The sequence below is a fragment of the Arachis hypogaea genome, chromosome 4, assembly GCF_003086295.3.
Source record: "Arachis hypogaea cultivar Tifrunner chromosome 4, arahy.Tifrunner.gnm2.J5K5, whole genome shotgun sequence".
In the NCBI taxonomy this organism is placed as follows: domain Eukaryota; kingdom Viridiplantae; phylum Streptophyta; class Magnoliopsida; order Fabales; family Fabaceae; genus Arachis; species Arachis hypogaea.
In genome coordinates, this window is record NC_092039.1 from 69,031,574 (window position 1) to 69,056,635 (window position 25,062).

Genomic DNA, 25,062 nt, shown 5'->3' on the forward strand with positions numbered 1-25,062 from the left:
CAGTTGCTAGTGGGAATGATTGAGCGTTGGATAAACTCCAACCATCCCATAGCCACGGGCTTGAGGTCATGCCTTCTTAGCTGAACCGGCTTCCCTCTTGAATCTCTCTTCCATTGAGCGCCCTCTTCACAAATGTCTATGAGAACTTGGTCCAACCTTTGATCAAAGTTGACCCTTCTAGTGTAGGGGTGTTCATCTCCTTGTATCATGGGCAAGTTGAATGCCAACCTTACATTTTCCAGACTAAAATCTAAGCATTTCCCCCGAACCATTGTAAGCCAATTCTTTGGGTCCGGGTTCACACTTTGATCATGGTTCTTGGTGATCCATGCATTGGCATAGAACTCTTGAACCATTAAGATTCCAACTTGTTGAATGGGGTTAGTAAGAACTTCCCAACCTCTTCTTTGGATCTCATGTCGGATCTCCGGATATTCACTCTTTTTGACTTTGAAAGGGACCTCGGGGATCACCTTCTTCATGGCCACAACTTCATAGAAGTGGTCTTCATGCACCCTTGAGATGAATCTCTCCATCTCCCATGACTCGGAGGTGGAAGCTTTTGCCTTCCCTTTCCTCTTTCTAGAGGTTTCTCCGGCCTTAGATGCCATAAATGGTTATGGAAAAACAAAAAGCAATGCTTTTACCACACCAAACTTAGAAGGTTTGCTCGTCCTCTAGCAATAGAAGAAGAAGAAATAGAGGAGATGGAGGTGGCTTTATTTTTTGGCCAAGGGGGAGAAGTAGTGTGTAGGTTGTGTGAAAATAAAGGAGTGAAGATGGATTTATATAGGGGTGGAGAGAGGGGTAGGGTTCGGCCAATATGGGTGGGTTTGGGAGGGAAAGTGGTTTGAATTTGAATGGTAAGGTAGGTGGGGTTTTATGAAGGATGGATGTGAGTGGTGAAGAGAATGGTAGGATTTGATAGGTGAGGGGTTTTTGGAAAAGAGGTGTTGAGGTGATTGGTGAATGGGTGAAGAAGAGAGAGAGTGGTGGGGTAGGTGGGGATCCTGTAGGGTCCACAGATCCTGAGGTGTCAAGGATAATTCATCCCTGCACCAAGTGGCATGCAAAAATGCTCCTTCTGCCAATCCTAGCGTTAAACACCGGGATGGTGCCTATTTCTGGCGTTTAACGCCAGCTTCTTGCCCATTCCTAGCGTTAAACGCCAGTCTGGTGCCCCTTTCTGGCGTTAAACGCCCAGAATGGTGCCAAACTGGGCGTTAAACGCCCATTTTGCTATCTTCACTTGCGTTTAAACGCCAGTAAATTTTCCTCCAGGGTGTGCTATTTTTCTTTTTATTTTTCATTCTGTTTTTGCTTTTTCAATTGATTTTGTGACTTCACATGATCATCAACTTACAGAAAACATAAAATAACAAAAGAAAATAGATAAATATAGCATTGGGTTGCCTCCCAACAAGCGCTTCTTTAATGTCAGTAGCTTGACAGTGGGCTCTCATGGAGCCTCACAGATACTCAGAGCCATGTTGGAACCTCCCAACACCAAACTTAGAGTTTGACTGTGGGGGCTTGGTGGACGAAATTGTGATCACATCAATATAGTATTCTTTGTTGTTGTATGGAATCATTATTGTGGCTCTTTGGCTATGTGTGGACACAACTCCGTTCAACTTAACCAGCAAGTTGACTGGGTCATCCAAGTAATACCTTACGTGAGTAAGGGTCGATCCCACAGAGATTGTTGGTATGAAGCAAGCTATGGTCACCTTGTAAATCTCAGTTAGGCAGATTAAATTGGTTTATGATGAGTTCGAAAACTAATAATAAAAAGAAAATAAAAGGGATAGAAATACTTATGTAAATCAATAGTGCAAATTTCAGATAAGCGTATGGAGATGCTGTGCTCCTCTTGTATCTCTATTTTCTTATTACATTCATCCAATCCTTCCTACTCCTTTCCATGGCAAGCTGTGTGTAGGGCATCACTGTTGTCAATGGCTACATCCCATCCTCTCAGTGAAAACGTTTCTATGCTCTGTCACAGCACGGCTAATCATCTGTTGGTTCTCAATCAGGTTGGAATAGAATCCCTTGATTCTTTTGCGCTTGTCATCACGCCCAGCCTTCAGGAGTTTGAAGCTCGTCACAGTCATTCAATCCCAGAATCCTACTCGGAATACCATAGACAAGGTTTAGACTTTCCGGATCCTCATGAATGCCGCCATCTATCTAGCTTATACCACGAAGATTCTGTTGGGGAATCTAAGAGATATGCGCCCGGCCTAGAGTAGAACGGAAGTGGTTGTTAGTCACGCGCGTTCATAGGTGAGAATGATGATGAGTGTCACGGATCATCACATTCATCAAAGTTAAGTGTAACGTATATCTTGGAATAAGGATAGAAGAGAATTGAATAGAAAGTAATAATAATTGTATTGAAACTTTGAGGTACAACAGAGCTCCACACCCTTAATCTATGGTGTGCAGAAACTCCACCGTTGAAAATACATAAGTAAAAGGTTCAGGCATGGCCGAATGGCCAGCCCCCTAAAACGTGCTCAATGGCCTCCTCAGATGAAGAATAATACAAATCTGAGACCAAAGATAAAACGTGGTCAAAAGACGACTAATACACTAGTAAAAAGTCTTATTTATACTAAACTAGCTACTAGGGTTTACATAAGTAAGTAATTGATGCATAAATCCACTTCCAGGGCCCACTTGGTGTATGTTTGGGCTGAGCTTGGTCTATCCACGAGCTGAGGCTTTTATTGGAGTTGAACGCCAAGTTGTAACGTGTTTTGGGCGTTCAACTCCGGGTCGTGACGTGTTTCTGGCGTTTTACTCCAGACAGCAGCATGTACTTAGCGTTGAGCGCCACTTTACGTCATCAATTCCCTAATAAAGTATAGACTATTATATATTTCTGAAAAGCTCTGGATGTCTTCTTTCCAACGCCGTTGAGAGCGCGCCAATTGAAGTTCTGTAGCTCCAGAAAATCCATTTCGAGTGCAGGGAGATCAGATTCCAACAACATTAGCAGTCCTTTTGTCAGCCTTTTTCAGAGTTTTGCTCAAGTCCCTCAATTTCAGCCAGAAATTACCTGAAATCATAGAAAAACACACAAACTCATAGTAAAGTCCAGAAATGTGAATTTAACATAAAAACTAATGAAAACATCCCTAAAAGTAGCTTGAACTTACTAAAAACTACCTAAAAACAATGCCAAAAAGCGTATAAATTATCCGTTCATCACAACACCAAACTTAAATTGTTGCTTGTCCCCAAGCAACTGAAAATCAAATAGGATAAAAAGAAGAGAATATACTATAAATTCCAGAATATCAATGAATATTAATTATAATTAGATGAGCGGGACTTGTAGCTTTTTGCTTCTGAACAGTTTTGGCATCTCACTTTTTCCTTTGAAGTTTAGAATGATTGGCTTCTCTAAGAACTTAGAATTTCGGATAGTGTTATTGACTTTCCTAGTTAAGCATGTTGATTCTTGAACATAGCTACTTATGAGTCTTGGCCGTGGCCCTAAGCATTTTGTTTTCCAGTATTACCACCGGATACACAAATGCCACAGACACATAATTGGGTGAACCTTTTCAGATTGTGACTCAGCTTTGCTAGAGTCCCCAGTTAGTGGTGTCCAGAGCTCTTAAGCACACTCTTTTTACTTTGGATCACGACTTTAATCATTCAGCCTCAAGCTTTTCACTTGGACATTCATGACACAAGCACATGGTTAGGGACAGCTTGGTTTCGCCGCTTAGGCCTGGATTTTATTTCCTTGGGCCCTCCTATCCATTGATGCTCAAAGCCTTGGATCCTTTTTACCCTTGCCTTTTGGTTTTAAGGGCTATTGGCTTTTTCTGCTTGCTTTTTCTTTTTCTTTCTATTTTTTTTGATTTTTTTCGCCAGCTTTTATTTTTCACTGCTTTTTCTTGCTTCAAGAATCAATTCTATGATTTTTCAGATTATCAATAACATTTCTCTTTGTTCATCATTCTTTCAAGAGCCAACAGTTTTAACATTCATAAACAACAAGATCAAAAGACATATGCACTGTTCAATCATTCATTCAGAAAACAAAAAAGTATTGTCACCACATCAATATAATTAAATTAAATTCAAGGATAAATTCGAGATTCATGTACTTCTTGTTCTTTTGAATTAAAACATTTTTCATTTAAGAGAGGCGAAGGATTAATGGATTTTATTCATAGCTTTAAGACATGGTTACTACATACTAATGATCATGAAGTAGAGACACAAAACATAGATAAACTCAACATAAAAAAACCGAAAACAGAAAGAAATAAAGAACAAGGAATGAATCCACCTTTAGTGGCGTCTTCTTCTTGAAGGACCAACAATATCCTTAAGCTCTTCTATGTCTCTTCCTTGCTTTTGTTGCTCCTCCCTCATTGCTCTTTGATCTTCTCTTATTTCATGGAGAATGATGGAGTGCTCATGATGTTCCACCCTTAATTGTTCCACATTGTGGCTCAAATCTTCTAAGGAGGTGTTGAGTTGCTCCCAATAGTTGTTGGGAGGAAAGTGCATCCCTTGAGGCATCTCAGGGATTTCTTGATGATGAGCTTCCTCATGCATCTCTTGAGAACCGTAAGGGATCTTTCTTGCTTGCTCCATCCTCTTCTTGGTGATGGGCTTATCCTCTTCAATAGAGATGTCTCCTTCTATGATAACTCCAGCTGAGTAACATAGATGGCAAATAAGGTGAGGAAAAGCTAGCCGTGCCATGGTGGAGGACTTGTCAGCTATTTTGTAGATTTCATTAGAGATGACCTCATGAACTTCTACTTCCTCTCCAATCATGATGCTATGAATCATGATGGCCCGATCCACAGTAACTTCAGATCGGTTGCTAGTGGGAATGATGGAGCGTTGAATGAACTCCAACCATCCTCTAGCCACAGGCTTGAGGTCCAGTCTTCTCAGTTGAACTGGCTTGCCTTTAGAGTCTATTCTCCATTGAGCTCTTTCCACACATATGTCCATTAGGACTTGGTCCAACCTTTGATTAAAGTTGACCCTTCTAGTGTAGGGGCGTTCATCTCCTTGCATCATAGGCAAGTGAAACGCCAACCTCACATTTTCCGGACTAAAATCTAAGTATTTCCCCCAAACCATTGTGAGATAATTCTTTGGATTCGGGTTCATACTTTGATCATGGTTCCTAGTGATCCATGCATTGGCATAGAACTCTTGAACCATTAAGATTCCGACTTGTTGCATGGGGTTGGTTAAGACTTCCCAACCTCTTCTTCGGATCTCATGTCGGATCTCCGTATACTCATTTTTTTTTAGCTTGAAAGGGGCCTCAGGGATCACCTTCTTCTTTGCCACAACATCATAGAAGTGGTCTTCATGGCTTTTGGAGATGAATCTTTCCATCTCCCATGACTCGGAGGTGGAAGCTTTTGTCTTCTCTTTTCCTTTTCTAGAGGATTCTCCGGCCTTAGGTGCCATTGATGGTAGTGGAAAACAAAAAAGATTGTGCTTTGACCACACCAAACTTAAAATGTTGCTCATCCTCGAGCAATAGAAGAAAGAAGAGAAGAAGAAGAAGAAGAAGAAGAAGAGAATATGGTAAAGAGGGAGAGATGTAGGTTCGGCCAAGGGGAAGAAGAGGGGGGTTGTGTTATGTGAAAATAAAGTAGAATGGAAGGGTATATATAGGGAGATGGGGTAGTGTGTATTCGGCCATTTAGGGTGGGAATGGGTGGGAAATGGTTTTGAATTTTTGAAGGTAGGTGGGGTTTATGGGGAAGAGTGGATGGATGTGAGTGGTGAAGGGGGTGATTTGGGAAGAGGAATTGAGGTGATTGGTGAAGAGTGTTGGGAAGTGTGACATGGGGAATAGTCATCACAAAAATAGGATTAGGAGGTAAGGTAGGAATATAGTAGGTGGGAATCCTATGGGGTCCACAGATCCTGAGGTGTCAAGGAATTCCATCCCTGCACCAAATAGGCATGTAAAATGCCTTTGCACACCATTCTGGCATTTAAACACCGTGTGGTGCACATTCTGGGTGTTAAACGCCCATGTAAAGCATGTTTCTGGCGTTGAACGCCAGTTTCATGCTTGTTACTGGCGTTCAGCGCCAGTTTTTCTTCTCTAGGCACATTCCTGGTGTTCAGTGCCAGAATGTTGCTTGTTTCTGGCGTTCAGCGCCAGAATGATGCTCTGTTCTGGCGTTGAACGCCGGCCAGATGCATCTTACTGGCGTTGAACGCCAGCCTGTGCTTCCTCCTGGGTGTGATTTTTTTTCTTCTGCTGTTTTTGATTCTGTTTTTAATTTTTATGATTTTTTCGTGACTCCTCATGATCATGCACCTAATAAAACACAAAATAACAATAAAATAAAATAAAATAAAAATTAGATAAACAAAATTGGGTTGCCTCCCAACAAGCGCTTCTTTAATGTCAATAGCTTGACAGTGGCTCTAATGGAGCCACAAGGGTGATCAGGTCAATGTTGTATAGTCCCAACACCAAACTTAGAGTTTGGATCTGGGATCTTAACACCAAACTTAGAGTTTGGTTGTGGCCTCACAACACCAAACTTAGAGTTTGACTGTGGGGGCTCTTCTTGACTCTGAACTAAGAGAAGCTCTTCATGCTTACTCTCTTTTGTCACAGAGGGATGGCCATGTGCCTTAAACACAAGGTAGTCCCCATTCAATTGAAGGACTAATTCACCTCTGTTGACATCTATCACAGCTTCTGCTGTGGCTAGGAAAGGTCTTCCAAGGATGATGCATTCATCCTCTTCCTTTCTAGTGTCTAAGATTATGAAATCAGCAGGGATGTAAAGGCCTTCAACCTTTACTAACACGTCCTCCACTATTCCATAAGCTTGTCTCAATGACTTGTCTGCCAATTGTAATGAGAACAAGGCAGGTTGTACCTCCATGATCCCCAGCTTCTCCATTACAGAGAGTGGCATAAGATTTATCCCTGACCCCAGATCACATAGAGCCTTTTCAAAGGTCATGGTGCCTATGGTACAAGGTATTAAGAACTTGCCAGGATTTTGTTTCTTTTGAGGTAGAGTTTTCTGAATCCAGGTATCTAATTCATTAATGAGCAAGGGAGGTTCACTTTCCCAAGTCTCATTACCAAACAACTTGGCATTCAGCTTCATGATAGCTCCTAAATATTGAGCAACTTGCTCTCCGGTCACATCTTCATCCTCTTCAGAGGAAGAATAGTCTTCAGAGCTCATGAATGGCAGAGGGAGATTTAATGGAATCTCTATGGTCTCTGTATGAGCCTCAGATTCCTTTGGATCCTTAATTGGAAACTCCTTCTTGCTTGAAGGACGTCCCAGGAGGTCTTCCTCACTAGGATTTTCGTCCTCCTCCTCCCTTGTGCATTCGGCCACATTGATCACATCAATGGCCTTGCACTCTCCTTTTGGATTCTCTTCTGTATTGCTTGGGAGAATACTGGGAGGAGTTTCAATGACTTTCTTGCTCAGCTGGCCCACTTGTGCCTCCAGATTTTTGATGGAAGATCCTGTTTCATTCATGAAACTGAAAGTGGCCTTTGACAGATTAGAGACTAGATTGGCTAAATTAGAAGTGTTTTGTTCAGAATTCTCTGTCTGTTGCTGAGAAGATGATGGATATGGCTTACTATTGCTCAGCCTATTGCGTCCACCATTGTTAAAGCCTTGTTGAGGCTTTTGTTGATCCTTCCATGAGAAATTTGGATGATTTCTCCATGATGAGTTATAGGTGTTTCCATAAGGTTCACCCATGTAATTAACCTCTGCCATGGCAGGGTTCTCAGGATCATAAGCTTCTTCAGAAGCTGCCTCTTTAGTACTGTTGGATGCATGTTGCCATCCATTCAGACTTTGAGAGATCATGTTGACCTGCTGAGTCAACACTTTATTCTGAGCCAATATGGCATTCAGAGCATCAATTTCAAGAACTCCTTTCTTCTGAGGTATCCCATTATTCACGGAATTCCTTTCAGAGGTGTACATGAATTGGTTGTTTGCAACCATGTCAATGAGTTCTTGAGCATCTTCAGGCGTTTTCTTTAGGTGAATAGATCCACCTGCAGAATGGTCCAATGAAATTTTCGAAAATTCAGATAGACCATAATAGAATATATCTAGTATGGTCCATTTTGAAAACATGTCAGATGGACATCTTTTGGTCAGCTGCTTGTATCTTTCCCAAGCTTCATAGAGGGATTCACCATCTTTTTGTTTGAAGGTTTGAACATCCACTCTCAGCTTGCTCAGCTTTTGAGGAGGAAAGAATTTATCCAAGAAGGCAGTGACTAGCTTATCCCAGGAGTCCAGGCTATCCTTGGGTTGTGAATCCAACCATATTCTAGCTCTGTCTCTTATAGCAAAAGGGAAAAGCATGAGTCTGTAGACTTCAGGATCAACTCCATTCGTCTTTACAGTCTCACAAATCTACAAGAACTCAGTTAAAAACTGATAAGGATCTTCAGATGGAAGTCCATAAAACTTGCAGTTTTGTTGCATTAAGGCAACTAGCTGAGGTTTCAGCTCAAAGTTGTTGGCTCCGATGACAGGAATGGAGATGCTTCTTCCATCAAACTTGGACGTTGGCTTTGTGAAGTCACCAAGCATTCTCCTTGCATTATTATTATTTTCGGCTGCCATCTCCTTCTCTTGTTCAAAAATTTCTGAATGTTACCTTTAGATTGTTGTAATTTAGCTTCTCTTAATTTTCTCTTCAGAGTCCTTTCAGGTTCTGGATCAATTTCAACAAGAGTGCCTTTTTCCTTGTTCCTGCTCATATGAAAAAAAAGAAAACAAGAAAAGAAAGAGGAATCCTCTATGTCACAGTATAGAGATTCCTTTATGTTAGTAGAAAAAAAAAGGGGAGAAGAAAGTAGAAGAGGGGGTTCAGATATTTGGATGAAGAGAGGTGAAGAGAAGTGTTAGTAATTAAATAAATAAATAGAATAAGAAAAGAGAGGGAGAATTTCGAAAACAATTTTGAAAAAGGGGTTAGTAATTTTCAAAAATTAGATATAAGACATAATTGAAATTAAAATTTAAAACAAAAAGAATTTTTGAAAAAGAGATGAGATATTTTCGAAAATTAGAGAGGGAAAAGTAGTTAGTTGGTTTTGAAAAAGATAAGAAACAAACAAAAAGTTAGTTGGTTGATTGAAAAAGATTTGAAATCAAAAATTTTGAAAAGATAAGAAGATAAGAAGTTAGATAAGATATTTTGAAATCAAATTTTGAAAAAGATAAAATTTTTGAAAAAGATAAGATAAAAGATAAAATAGATAAGATATTTGTTGAAAAAGATTTTAATTTTAAAATTAAAATTAATTACTTAACTAACAAGTAACTACAAGATATGATTCTAGAACTTAAAGATTGAACCTTTCTTAACAAGAAAGTAACAAACTTCAAGTTTTTTAACCAATCACATTAATTGTTAGCTAATTTTCGAAAATTAGATGTAAAGTTAAGAAAAAGATTTTGAAAAGATAAGATTTTTAAATTTTTAAAATTTGACTTGACTTGTAAGAAATAACTAATTTTAAAATTTTTTGACCAAGTCAACTCAAATTTTCAAAAATTATGAGAAAAATAAGGAAAAGATATTTTTTTGATTTTTTGACTTTTTAAATGATGAGAGAGAAAAACACAAATATGACCCAAAACATAAAAATTTTGGATCAAAACACTTAATGCATACAAGAGCACTATGAATGTCAAGATGAACACCAAGAACACTTTGAAGATCATGATGAACATCAAGAACATAATTTTGAAAAATTTTTGATGCAAAGAAAATATGCAAGACACCAAACTTAGGAATCTTTAATGCATGGACTCTAACAAACGAAAAATGCATATGAAAAACAACAAACAACACAAAACAAGAAAACATCAAGATCAAACAAGAGGACTTATCAAGAACAACTTGAAGATCATGAAGAACACTATGAATGCATGGAGTTTTCGAAAAATGCAAGAAAAAATTTTTAAAGCATGCAATTGACACCAAACTTAAAAGTTGACTCAAGATTCAAACAAGAAACACAAAATATTTTTTATTTTTATGATTTTCTAATTTTTTTTGGATTTTTATTAATTTTTTTCGAAAATATTTTTGGAAAAACGAAAATAAGAGAAAAATTTTGAAAAAGATTTTGAAAAGAAAATAACCTAATCTGAGCAACAAGATGAACCGTCAGTTGTCCATACTCGAACAATTCCCGGCAACGGCGCCAAAAACTTGGTGGACGAAATTGTGATCACATCAATATAGTATTCTTTGTTGTTGTATGGAATCATTATTGTGGCTCTTTGGCTATGTGTGGACAAAACTCCGTTCAACTTAACCAGCAAGTGTACTGGGTCATCCAAGTAATACCTTACGTGAGTAAGGGTCGATCCCACAGAGATTGTTGGTATGAAGCAAGCTATGGTCACCTTGTAAATCTCAGTTAGGCAGATTAAATTGGTTTATGATGAGTTCGAAAACTAATAATAAAAAGAAAATAAAAGGGATAGAAATACTTATGTAAATCAATAGTGCAAATTTCAGATAAGCGTATGGAGATGTTGTGCTCCTCTTGTATCTCTATTTTCTTATTACATTCATCAAATCCTTCCTACTCCTTTCCATGGCAAGCTGTATGTAGGGCATCACCGTTGTCAATGGCTACATCCCATCCTCTCAGTGAAAATGTTCCTATGCTCTGTCACAGCACGGCTAATCATCTGTCGGTTCTCAATCAGGTTGGAATAGAATCCCTTGATTCTTTTGCGCTTGTCATCACGCCCAGCCTTCAGGAGTTTGAAGCTCGTCACAGTCATTCAATCCCAGAATCCTACTCGGAATACCATAGATAAGGTTTAGACTTTCCGGATCCTCATGAATGCCGCCATCTATCTAGCTTATACCACGAAGATTCTGTTAGGGAATCTAAGAGATATGCGCCCGGCCTAGAGTAGAACGGAAGTGGTTGTCAGTCACGCGCGTTCATAGGTGAGAATGATGATGAGTGTCACGGATCATCACATTCATCAAAGTTAAGTGTAACGTATATCTTGGAATAAGGATAGAAGAGAATTGAATAGAAAGTAATAATAATTGTATTGAAACTTTGAGGTACAACAGAGCTCCACACCCTTAATCTATGGTGTGCAGAAACTCCACCGTTGAAAATACATAAGTAAAAGGTTCAGGCATGGCCGAATGGCCAGCCCCCTAAAACGTGCTCAATGGCCTCCTCAGATGAAGAATAATACAAAACTGAGACCAAAGATGAAACGTGGTCAAAAGACGACTAATACACTAGTAAAAAGTCTTATTTATACTAAACTAGCTACTAGGGTTTACATAAGTAAGTAATTGATGCATAAATCCACTTCCAGGGCCCACTTGGTGTATGTTTGGGCTGATCTTGGTCTATCCACGAGCTGAGGCTTTTATTGGAGTTGAACGCCAAGTTGTAACGTGTTTTGGGCGTTCAACTCCGGGTCGTGACGTGTTTCTGGCGTTTTACTCCAGACAGCAGCATGTACTTGGCGTTGAGCGCCACTTTACGTCGTCAATTCCCGAATAAAGTATGGACTATTATATATTGCTAGAAAGCTCTGGATGTCTACTTTCCAACGCCGTTGAGAGCGCGCGAATTGAAGTTCTATAGCTCCAGAAAATCCATTTCGAGTGCAGGGAGATCAGATTTCAACAGCATTAGCAGTCCTTTTGTCAGCCTTTTTCAGAGTTTTGCTCAAGTCCCTCAATTTCAGCCAGAAATTACCTAAAATCACAGAAAAACACACAAACTCATAGTAAAGTCCAGAAATGTGAATTTAACATAAAAACTAATGAAAAAATCCCTAAAAGTAGCTTGAACTTACTAAAAACTACCTAAAAACAATGCCAAAAAGCGTATAAATTATCCGCTCATCAGGGCTCTGTTTGACTCTGTTTTGAGAGAAGCTCTTCATGCTTCCTCTCCATGGTTACAGAGGGATATCCTTGAGCTTTAAACATAAAGGATTCTTCATTCACTTGAATGATCAATTCTCCTCTGTCAACATCAATCACAGCCTTTGCTGTGGCTAGGAAGGGTCTGCCAAAGATGATGGATTCATCCATGCACTTCCCATCTCTAGGACTATAAAATCAGCAGGGATGTAATGGTCTTCAATCTTTACTAGAACATCCTCTACAAGTCCATAAGCTTGTTTTCTTGAATTGTCTGCCATCTCTAGTGAGATTCTTGCAGCTTGCACCTCAAAGATCCCTAGCTTCTCCATTACAGAGAGAGGCACGAGGTTTATGCTTGACCCTAGGTCACACAGAGCCTTCTCGAAGGTCATGGTGCCTATGGTACAAGGTATTGAGAACTTCCCAGGGTCTTGTCTCTTTTGAGGTAATCTCTGCCTAGTCAAGTCATCCAGTTCTTTGGTGAGCAAAGGGGGTTCATCCTCCCAAGTCTCATTACCAAATAACTTGTCATTTAGCTTCATGATTGCTCCAAGATACTTAGCAACTTGCTCTTCAGTGAAATCTTCGTCCTCTCCAGAGAAAGAATACTCATCAGAGCTCATGAATGGTAGAAGTAAATCCAATGGAACCTCTATGGTCTCAGTGTGAGCCTCAGATTCCCATGGTTCCTCATTAGGGAACTCATTGGAGGCCAGTGGACGTCCATTGAGGTCTTCCTTAGTGGCGCTCACTGCCTCTTTCTCCTCTCCAATTTTGGCCATCTTGATGGCCTTGCACTCTCCTTTTGGATTTTCTTCTGTATTGCTTGGAAGAGTACTAGGAGGGAGTTCAGTAACTTTCTTACTCAGCTGACCCACTTGTGCCTCCAAGTTTCTAATGGAGGACCTTGTTTCAGTCATGAAACTTTGAGTGGTTTTGATTAGATCAGATACCATGGTTGCTAAGTCAGAGTGGCTCTGCTTAGAATTCTCTGTCTGTTGCTGAGAAGATGATGGAAAAGGCTTACCATTGCTAAACTTGTTTCTTCCACCATTATTGTTGTTGAAACCTTGTTGAGGTCTCTGTTGATCCTTCCATGAAAGATTCGAATGATTTCTCCATGAAGGATTATAGGTGTTTTCATACGGTTCTCCTATGTAATTCACCTCTTCCATTGATGGGTTCTCAGGATCATAAGCTTCTTCTTCAGATGAAGCGTTTTTAGTACTGCCTGGTGCAGCTTGCATTACAGACAGTCTTTGAGAAATCATATTGACTTGCTGAGTTAATATTTTATTCTGAGATAATATGGCATTCAGAGTATCAATCTCAAGAACTCCTTTCTTCTGATTCGTCCCATTGTTCACAGGATTCCTTTAAGAAGTGTACATGAATTGGTTATTTGCAACCATTTCAATGAGTTCTTGAGCTTCTGCAGGCATCTTCTGCAGATGAAAAGATCCTCCAGCAGAGCTATCCAATGACATCTTGGACAGTTCAGACAGGCCATCATAGAAGATACCTATGATGCTCTATTCAGAAAGCATGTCAGAAGGACACTTTCTGATCAATTGTTTGTATCTTTTCCAAGCTTCATAGAGGGATTCACCTTCCTTCTGTCTGAAGGTTTGGACTTCCACTCTAAGCTTACTCAATTTTTGAGGAGGAAAGAACTTTGCCAAGAAGGCATTGACTAGCTTTTCCCAAGAGTTCAGACTTTCTTTAGGTTGTGAGTCTAACCATATCCTAGCTCTGTCTCTTACATCAAAAGGGAATAGCATAAGTCTGTAGACCTCAAGGTCAACCCCATTGGTCTTGATAGTGTCACAGATTTGCAGGAATTCAGCTAAAAATTGATGAGGATCTTCCAATGGAAGTCCATGGAACTTGTAATTCTGTTGCATTAGAGAAACTAATTGAGGTTTAAGCTCAAAGTTGTTTGCTCCAATGGCAGGGATGGAGATGCTTCTCCCATAGAAGTCAGGAGTAGGTGCAGTAAAGTCAGCCAGCACCTTCCTTACATTGTTTGCATTGTTGTTGTTTTCGGCTGCCATGTCTTCTTCTTTGAAGATTTCTGTTAGGTTCTCTACAGAGAATTGTGCTTTAGCTTCTCTAAGCTTTCGCTTCAAGGTCCTTTCAGGTTCAGGGTCAGCTTCAACAAGAATGCCTTTGTCTTTGTTCCTGCTCATATGAAAGAGAAGAGAACAAGAAAATATGGAATCCTCTATGTCACAGTATAGAGATTCCTTGAGGTGTCAGAGGAAAAGAAGAATAGAAGGAGGAGGTAGAAGAATTCGAACTTATCAAGTGGGATAGAGTTCAAATTGTGCATTGAGGAGGAGTGTTAGTCCATAATTAGAAGGATGTGAGAAGAGGGGAAGAATTTTTGAAATTAAAGTAAAAGATTTTAAAATAATTAAAAGAAATTTTGAAAATTTGATTGATGATTTTCGAAAATTAAAGTTGGGAAAGAAATAAAGTGATTTTGAAAAAGATTTTGAAATTAGAAATAAAAAAGATATGATTGAAAACTATTTTGAAAAATATGTGATTAAAAAGATATGATTGAAAAATAATTTTAAAAAAAATTTGATTTTTAAAATTAATGACTTGGCTAATAAGAAATTTAAAAGATATGATTCAGACATTAAACCTTTCTCAACAGAAAAGGCAACATACTTGAAATGCTGAATCAAATCATTAATTGTTAGCAAGTATTTTTGAAAAAATGGAAAGAAATTGATTTTGAAAATATATGATTGAAAAGATATGATTTGAAAAAGATTTGATTTTGAAAAATCATGAAAACTTGAAAAACAAATTTGCATTAAAAACAAAATCTTCCCTCTTGTGCCATCCTGGCATTAAACGCCCAGAATGGTATCCATTCTGGCGTTTAACGCCCAAAATGCTACCTTTTTGGGCGTAAACGCCCAGTCAGGTACCCTGGCTGGCGTTTAAACGCCAATTTTCCTTCCTCACTGGGCGTTTTGAACGCCCAGCTTTTTTTGTGTAATTCCTCTGCTGTATGTTCTGAATCTTCAATTCTCTGTATTATTGACTTAAAAAGACACAAATTAAAAAAAATTTTGAATTTTTAATGATGAGGAATAATCAAAATGCAACTAAAATCAAATAAACAATGTATGCAAGGCACCAAACTTAGAAGTTTGTATACTACTGACACTAACAAATTGAGAATGCATATGAGAAACAACAAAACACACAAGACAAAAGAATTTAAAGATCAGAGCAAGGAAATCATCAAGAACATCTTGAAGATCAATGAAGAACATAATGCATGTAATTTTCGAAAATTAGAAGAATAAAGACATGCAATTGATACCAAACTTAAAATTAGACACTAGACTCAAACAAGAAACATAAAATATTTTTTGATTTTAAGATTTTATAATTTTTTTGTGCTTTTTCAAAAATTATATGGAAAAGAAAATAAAGAGATTCAAAATTTTTAATAAGAATTTCAGGAATCATGCAATGTTAGTCTAAAGCTTTAGTCTAAAAAGATTAGACATGGCTAGCCAAGCTTCAGCAGGACATTACATTCATGAGCTAAATTAATGAAAATCAATCAGCTTTGGTGATGATTAGAACATCACCTTGAAACTCTAGAATTCATTCTTAAAAATTCTGAAGAAAAATACCTAATCTAGGCAACAAGATGAACCGTCAGTTGTCCAAACTCAAACAATCCCCGGCAACGGCGCTAAAAACTTGGTGCACAAAATTGTGATCATCAATGGCGCCATCAACATGGTACGCTCAATTGCAATCTCAACTCTTTATCACAACTTTGTACAACTAACCAGCAAGTGCACTGGGTCGTCTAAGTAATAAACCTTACGCGAGTAAGGATCGATCCCACGGAGATTGTTGGTATGAAGCAAGCTATGGTCATCTTGTAAATCTCAGTCAGGCGGATTCAAATGGTTATGGAGGATTAATAATTAAAAGATGAATAAAACATAAAATAAAGATAGAGATACTTGTGTAATTCATTGGTGAGAATTTTAGATAAGCGTATGGAGATGCTTTGTCCCTTCTGTCTCTCTGCTTTCCTACTGTTTTCATCCAATCCTTCTTACTCCTTTCCATGGCAAGCTGTATATTGGGCATTACCGTTGTCAATGGCTACAATCCCGTCTTCTCAGTGAAAATGTTCAACGCACTCTGTCACAGCACTTCTATTCATCTGTCGGTTCTCGATCATGTTGGAATAGAATCCAGTGATTCTTTTGCGTCTGTCACTAACGCCCCACAATCGCGAGTTTGAAACTCATCACAGTCATTCAATCCCTGAATCCTACTCAGAATACCAAAGACAAGGTTTAGACCTTCCGGATTCTCAAAAATGGCCGCCAATGCATTCTAGCTTATACCACGAAGATTCTGATCAAGGAATCCAAGAGATATCCACTCAATCTAAGGTAGAACGGAGGTGGTTATCAGGCACATGTTCATAGGTGAGAATGATGATGAGTGTCACGGATCATGACATTCATCAAGTTGAGGAACAAGTGATATCTTAGAACAAGAATAAGCTGAATTGAATAGAAGAACAATAGTAATTGTATTAATACTCGAGGTACAGCAGAGCTCCACACCTTAATCTATGGTGTGTAGAAACTCCACCGTTGAAAATACATAAGAACAAGGTCTAGGCATGGCCGAATGGCCAGCCTCCCATAATCTAAGAACTAGATGTCCAAAGATGATCCTAAGATCTAAAGTGATCAAAAGATGAAAATACAATAGCAAAAGGTCCTATTTATAGAAAACTAGTAGCTTAGGGTTTACAAAAATGAGTAAATGACATAAAAATTCACTTCTGGGCCCACTTGGTGTGTGTTTGGGCTGAGCATTAAAGCTTTCATGTGTAGAGACTTTTTTTGGAGTTAAACGCCAGCTTTTGTGCCAGTTTGGGCGTTTAACTCCCATTCTTGTGTCAGTTCCAGTGTTAAACGCCAGAATTCTTGAGCTGATTTGGAACGCCAGTTTGGGCCATCAAATCTCGGGCAAAGTATGGACTATTACATTTCTGGAAAGCCCAGGATGTCTAATTTCCAACGCAATTGAGAGCGCGCCAATTGGGCTTCTGTAGCTCCAGAAAATCCACTTCGAGTGCAGGGAGGTCAGAATCCAACAGCATCTACAGTCCTTTTTAGCCTCTGAATCAGATTTTTGCTCAAGTCCCTCAATTTCAGCCAGAAACTACCAGAAATCACAGAAAAACACACAAACTCATAATAAAGTCCAGAAAAGTGAATTTTAAATAAAAACTAATAAAAATATAATAAAAACTAACTAAAACATACTAAAAACATACTAAAAACAATGCCAAATAGCGTATAAATTATCCGCTCATCAAAATACATGTGGTTTAATCAGTGACCACACTTCATCTCTTCCCATGAGCAATTAAATCAAGGAATTGGGCAATTGTTCAAGCTTAGAGAAATTGAATTGCCAAGGAATTGGGATCTAATCACTTAAGATTGCCAAGGAGATCAATGAATGCATTAATTGAGGAAGATATGTGAATGAACTTGATCCGGAGAATGCAACATCTCCTAAGCCCAATGAATCCATATCTCTGATCTTACCCATTCTCTTTACTTTCTGCCATCTATTTCCATGTTTATCTTCCCAATTTCCCATTTACGATTCTGCACTTTTATTTTCTGCAATTTAGTTTTCCGCCATTTAATTTCCTGCAAATCTCAACTACATTCTGTTTAGCTCAACTAGCACACTCTTCCAACTAAAGTTGCTTGACCAATCAATCTCTGTGGGATTCGACCTCACTCTATTGTGATTTTTTACTTCACGACAATTCGATATACTTGCCGAAGGAAAATTTGTTGAAAGATAAGTTTTTGTGCATCATCAATTAACTTGGAAAAGAGATTAAATGCAAAATGGGTTTCATGGGAACCTTGGAAAAGGAAACATGAAACCATGCTAGAAATCCCTTCTCACACTTGAGTAGAATCTGGGTTTTGGTGTTTGGATATGGTGACATACAATCCTCCCTCTACCTGGACCTCTGATGATGTGTGGTATAATCAGGTACCAAGCATATCTCTCTTCATGAGAAATTAAACCAAGGAATTGGCTATTGATCAATATTTGAGAGTTTGAGTCACCAAGGGATTGGGGCTCAATCAATCATGATTGCCAAGAGGTCAATGAGTTGCATGATTAAAGAGGACATGAGCTGGAATTAATCCAAAGAGACAATATCTCATGATCTTAATGAATCCCCCCATTCTTATCTCTCCCATTCTTTTATAGCTTGATTTACATTATGCAAAATCCCATTCCCCTTTTACATTCTTGTTATTTCCATTTCCGCATTTTATTGCTTTCTTTTACTGCTTTTGCCATTTATGTTTCTGCCATTTATAATTCTGCACACACAACCTATTCTGTTGAGCTTGACTAATTCACCAATTGATTAAAATTGCTCAAATTTACCAATCTCTGTGGATACGATCCCACTCCACTGTAGGTTAATACTTGACGATAATTTTGGTGCGCTTGCCAAGAGCGGATTCATCAATATTATTGGGGAAGGGTAGTGAATTCCGACCATCAAGTTTTATGGCGCCGTTGCCGGGGATTGGTTTGAATCTGACAATGATTAAACCAATTGGAGAGCTAGATTAAGCTTTTTTTATTTTTTATTCATTTCCTAGTGTAACCTTTAAATTCTTTTCTAATCTCTATTTTTCTTTCTTGTCTTTCTGAGATTTCTTTAGCTATTCATTGTTTATACTTTCACTCTTCTAACTGTTTGATTAATTGCATCACTCAAGCTAATCACTAATTTTAATTAAGGAGATTTCTTCACTTGCTCTTTTCTTGTTGTGTGTTGACTGTATGACAGGTAGAAGAGGAGAGACTTCATCCTCTTTTGATAGTGAACCTGAGAGAACCTTCCCACTCAACACATTCATGAGGATATGTAATACTGTAAATTCCAATGGTGTACACCCTGACACTTACAAACTACTTCTATTCCCTTTCTAACTCAGAGATAAGGCAACAAAGTGGTTAGAATCATTCTCCAAGGAGAGCCTAACCACATGGGAGGATGTTGTGAACAGGTTTCTAGCGAGATTTTACCCTCCACAGAGGATCAACAGTCTAAGAACTGAGGTGCAAACCTTCAGACAGCTAGATGGTGAAACACTCTATGAGGCCTGGGAGAGGTTCAAAGATCTAACAAGGAAATGCCCACCGGATATGTTTAATAAGTGGGTGCATCTTAACATTTTCTATGAAGGATTAACCTATGAATCGAAGAAGGCTGTGGACCACTCTTCAGGGGGTTCACTCAACAAGAAGAAGAACATTGAGGAAGCCATAGATGTCATTGAAACTGTACCTGAGAATGAATACTTCTATGCTTCAGAAAGAGGCCAAAAGAAGGGGGTGCTGGAACTCAACTCTATGGATGATCTATTGGCACAAAACAAGGCAATTGTAGCATAATTGGCAGCCTTAACCAAGAAAATGGAAAATAATCAAGTTATAGTTGTCCAAGCTCAAGCACTACCCCAAGAAGAAAATGAACCAGACGTTAAATGTGAGCAAGCAAACTATGTGCATAACCCCTCTAGACCACCATATGACCCTAACTCTAAGACATATAACGCAGGATGAAAGAACCACCCAAATTTTGGGTGGGGGAACCAACAAAATCACAACCAAGAGCACAACAAACCATACCAAGCCAATCAATACCAGAATCACAACTCCAACCATCAGTCAAATAACAACAGACCTTACCACAATCCACCTCACACATCATATCCTTCCAACCAGCAAACAAACCACCATCAAGACACACTAACCCCAACCTCACAACCGTGTGAAATCAAGGATAACCTTGAGAGAGTATAGGCCGCAATAGCACAACTATCATCACAGCTCACAGGAGCCATTTTTACCCTCTTGGAAAGGCAAGCACAAGCTAAAAGGAAGATAGATGCCAACCAAGAAGAATACAGGTCGAATTTGAAGAACCAAGGTGCAGCAATCTCAAAACTGGAAGCACAAGTGGGGTTCTTATCCAAGCAAATCCGAATGCCTACACACACATTTCCAAGTGACACCATGGCCAACGCAAGAGGGGAATGCAAGGCCATCACACTTAGAAGTGGAAAAGTGATAGAAGAAGCCACCCAAAACTAGGAAAACCACAAAGAAGAAGCTGCAGAAAAGCCTGAAAACAAGAAGAAAGGGGAAGCCCCTAGCCCATCTTCACCAAAGCCAATCCTGAAGCCTTATGTACCAAAGGCACCATACCCACAAAGGCTAAGGAAGGATAGGAAGGACAGCCAGTTCTCCAGATTTTTGGAAATCTTCAAAAAGCTCCAAATCAACATACCATTTGCTAAAGCATTGGAGCAAATGCCCTTCTACGCAAAGTTCCTGAAGGAGCTCATGACAAGAAATAAAAATTGGGGTGAAAAAGAGACTGTAGTCCTAACTGAGGAATGTAGTGCCATCATACAAAAGAAACTCCCCCAGAAAATGAAGGACCCAGGGAGTTTCCAAATCCCCAGCATCATAGGGGATATCACTATTGAAAAGGCCTTGTGTGACTTGGGAGCTAGCATCAATCTCATGTCCTTGAACATGATGAGAAGGATAAGAATTGAGGAAGCCAAACCAACAAGAATGGCACTCTAACTAGCTGACAGAACATTCAAGTTTTCACATGGAGTGGTGGAAGATTTATTGGTGAAGGTGGGAGAATTCATCTTCTCAGCTGAATTTGTTGTGCTGGATATGGAAGAAGAGGCAAACACTTCAATTATCCTAGGAAGGCCATTCCTAGCTACTGCTGGAGCCATAATTGATGTGCAAAAAGGAGAACTAGTCTTGAGATTACATGAGAAAAAGATGGTCTTCAATGTCTTCAAGGCAATGAGTTATCCCAAGGAAGCAATAGGAGAATGCATGATGGTGGACACCATAGAACAAATAGTCCAAGGATTTTTGGAAGAAGAGCTGATGGTGTTTTTGTGGAAAATGAATTTTCCAACACACAAATCCAACCGGCAAGTGTACCGGGTCGCATCAAGTAGTAATAACTCACAAGAGTGAGGTCGATCCCACAGGGATTGATGGATCAAGCAACTTTAGTGGGTGATTAGTTTAGTCAAGCTAACATTGAAGTGAATCTGGATGAAGTGTAGCCAACAGAAAGTAAATGGCAGGGAATTAAAAGTGCAGAATAATTAAATTGCTGAAACTTAAATTGCAAGAAACGTAAATTGCATCAAAAGTAAAGGGGTTGGGTGCTGGAAATTAAAGAGTAATAGATTAAGCAACTAAAAATTTAAATTGCAGAAAATGTAAATGTGCAGGAAATTAAATCAAGCTCAATGTGAACAAAGATGTGAAAGTGGAGAATGCAGGAAAGGAAATTTCAGAAAAGTAAATGTAGCAGAAGAGGAATGAAACAGAAAGTAAAATGCAGCTCAATTTCAATAGCTAAGGGAAAGTTGAAGATCTCAGAGGTGGAGGAGACTAGAAAACAAGTCTAGATCTCAATCCCTTCCTTGATCAAAGTAGAAAGCAAATTGAAGAAGAAAGAAAGATGAAAGCCGTAGAGAAAAACTTGGATCCAAAACTCAATTCACTGAATTATGCAGAAAATCAACAAAGAGCAATCTTAGATCAAGAATGAAACAGAATTCCTTCAAATCTCAATCCAAGATTCAAGCAGAAAGGAAAATTAAAAGAGAGAGCTATCAAATCCTAATACTCCTTAGTGGAGCTAGCCTTTTTCTAATGGAGCTCCTTTTTTGAAATGAGAGTGATGCCTTTATATAGGCTTTTTACAAAATGAAAATAAAATGAAATTGAAATTAAAAACAAATTCACAAAATGAAATTCCTAATCTAGCTTCTCTGTGTGCCTTTGAGTCATGTTGAGTGGGCTTTGCTTGCTTTGGATTTGAGGGAAAATGGGTCTTGGATGGCCTTGATTTAATTTGGTGAGGAATTGAATTTATATGAAAGTTGGCCCATATGTTGCTCCCAGGAGGCTGCCCTGCCCTTGTGGAGGGCAGGGCAGGATTTGGTGCGTGCGGCCATGGTGCGGGCGTGGCGTGCGAGCTTAGTGCGCAGGATGCTGCCCTGCCCTCGCGGAGGGCAGGGCAGAAGAATCTGGTGCTCCAATTTGGTGCTTGTGCGTGCTGCTGGTGCTGCCGAAGGATGCCTTGGTGCGCCAGTTTGGTGTGCTGGCCATGCCACAACAAAATGCTGCCCTGCCCTCGCGGAGGGCAGGGCAGTGTTTCCAAAAATGAAGCTCCGTGTTCGAGACTTGGTGGATGCACACGCTATTTCTTTTCCTTGGTTTATTTTTGCTTATTTTTGGCCCTTAAAGATGCCTTCCGTTCCTGCCTCAATTTTACGCCAAATATGGATTGCTATATATCGTTGGAAAGCTCTGAATGTCAGCTTTCCAACGCAACTGAAAGCACATCAATTGGACGCCTGTAGCTCATGTTATAGCCCTTTGAAGTAGGCATGGTCATGCTGTGTGCGGCCAGATTTTAACTTAGCGAAAATTCTTGCTTCCAACCTCACTTTGCATCATGATTCTGCCCTGCCCTTGGCAAGAGCAGGGCAGTGTGCGTGCTGGCTGCTTCTTTCTTTCTTTTGGTCATGGGCCACGCTTTTAAAAGCGTGGCCTAAGGCTCCAAAGTGTACCCCAACTTCAAAGTGTACCCCAAAGCTCTTTTTTTTCTCCTTTTTTTTGTGCTTCTTTGCTTCTTTTTCTTCTTATTTTCTACAAGATTTATAAAATTAAAATATCAAGAAAATATATCATTTAAGTACAAAAGAATGCAATATTTAAGCACTAATCATTAATTTCTTGTATGAAAAAGCATAGAAAAATAGGTATATGATGACTTGTCATCACAACACCAAACTTAAACCTTGCTTGTCCCCAAGCAAGAAAAGAATCATGCAATAGAAATTGACAATCCAAGGTAAGAAGAGTAGCAAGTTAATGTTTATGGCAAGCTAGTTTTCTATGCATGCTACAATTACAAAAGAGATGTAAATGATTGATGCTTCTATCTAGCTTATTTTATGAAATCTTTTTCTTATAATTCTTCCTTGAAACAAGCTTTTGATTTTTTTTTTCTCCTTTTGGGTGCTTTGCCCCATGAGTTAATAACAAAGCTACGACTTCTAAATGCTTTGTTTTCAAGTATTACCACTTGATACATAAGCACCACAAGTATTTATTACTTCATTAAGCTCATTTTTCTTTTCTTTTCTTGACTCTCTAATCATTGATGCTCAGAGCCTTGAGCTTTGAGGGAGTGCTTTTGCACTTGAGCCTAGCCTTGACTTCTAAGTGTTTTGTTTTCAAGCAATTGGCTTGATACATAAACACCACAAGCACTTAGCAAATAAATTGCCATTGGTACTCAGAGCCTTCAGCTTTCTCATTCTTTCCCTTTTTCTTTTCTTGCTTTAATTGTATTTGCTTCTTCAAGGTTTTCATGATTTCAAAAGATTTCACAAAATGTACTAGATGAAAAACTTCAATTAAATAAAATCCAATGCAATTGAGCAACAATTAATCATACTAGCTATCCAATACTTGTATGCACATGCTAAAATCTTCTTTAATTCCTTGTTTGTTTATGATCATGATGCTTTATTGCTTTTGAATTCACAAAACTCAAGTTGGTAGTCATAATGTCACAACAATATATTTCAAATCAAATTCAAGCTATGCTTAGTCATACCACACATGTATACAGAAAATATAAAGACAATCATGCAATTTAAAGTGCTGGAAATAAATGAGAAGAAAAAGAACTCTACAACCTTGTAGTTCATCTTCATTATTGTTGTCCTTTTTCCTCTATTTTTCCTCTTTCCCTTGCCAAACTCAGTATGCTTGTTCATCCTCAAACAATAATTAGAACAGTGGCTATGGGGCTAAGATAGATCATGAATGTCTTACATAATGAAATGTTAGCATTACATGTGTTGCAAGCAAGCAAAAATGAAAAATAACAATCAAGGCACAAGAGGCAGCGACATTTTGATTGCAAGCATAAGAAGGTGTGCACAATACTTTGCATAAAGAATAAGTGGCACACCAAACTTAGTGTGACACTTTCACTTGGAATTAATGCAAGTATCTTGTAAGAATTAGAATAAAATTTTGTTGCATAGCAACACCAAACTTAGAATGCAACCATATGTCAATTTATTTGAACTAAAACTTAAACAAAAGAAACTGTTATATGTTAAATACAATCACCAAATGAAGAGTCTGTCATGAATAAGGATGTTTTGGTGATGTATTAACAAAAACAGTTAATGAAAGAAAGCATTAAAAATAAGTAAATAAATGAAACAAAGAGAAAACAAAATTATCCAACTAAGAAGAAGAAAAATAACACTGCAAAAGGCAATATGATTATGCAGACAAGTGATGTTGCTTGAATGATTTGCATAGAAAATAAGTGGCACACCAAACTTAGAATCTTGGTGTGTCACTTTCATTTTTGATTTGATGCAATCATCCAAAAAGATTGAAAATAATTTGTTGCAAGGCAACACCAAACTTAGAAAGTAATCATATGCCAATTTATTGAAATTTAAACAAACCACAGAAAGAAAACAAAGCGGAGAAGAAATGTTACCTACGGTTGGGTTACCTCCCAACAAGTGCTCTTTTAGTGTCATTAGCTTGACATGTTATTCCTCACTTTCTTCCTCTTCTTCCAGTTTGTTAAGAGGAATGACTCCAAGAGGGGAGAATTTTCAGCTAGTGTCCCCTGTCTTGGCTTCTTCTCAGCAAGCTTTCTTTTGTACATGGCTTGATTGAGCTTGCTTGCTATTGGTCCAGGGGTTGGATTGCTTGTGGTTGACCTCCTCTTGAATGTTGTCCTTGGTAGCTTGGTCACAATCCTCTTCTCGGTGCTTTTGTTAATTGCCTTCACTTCCTTGAATTCAAGACTTGGTTGCTGTGTAATTATTGGAGTTTTGTATTCATCCAGAGCCTTTTGAATTGGTGGCTCCATGAGCTTTTCCT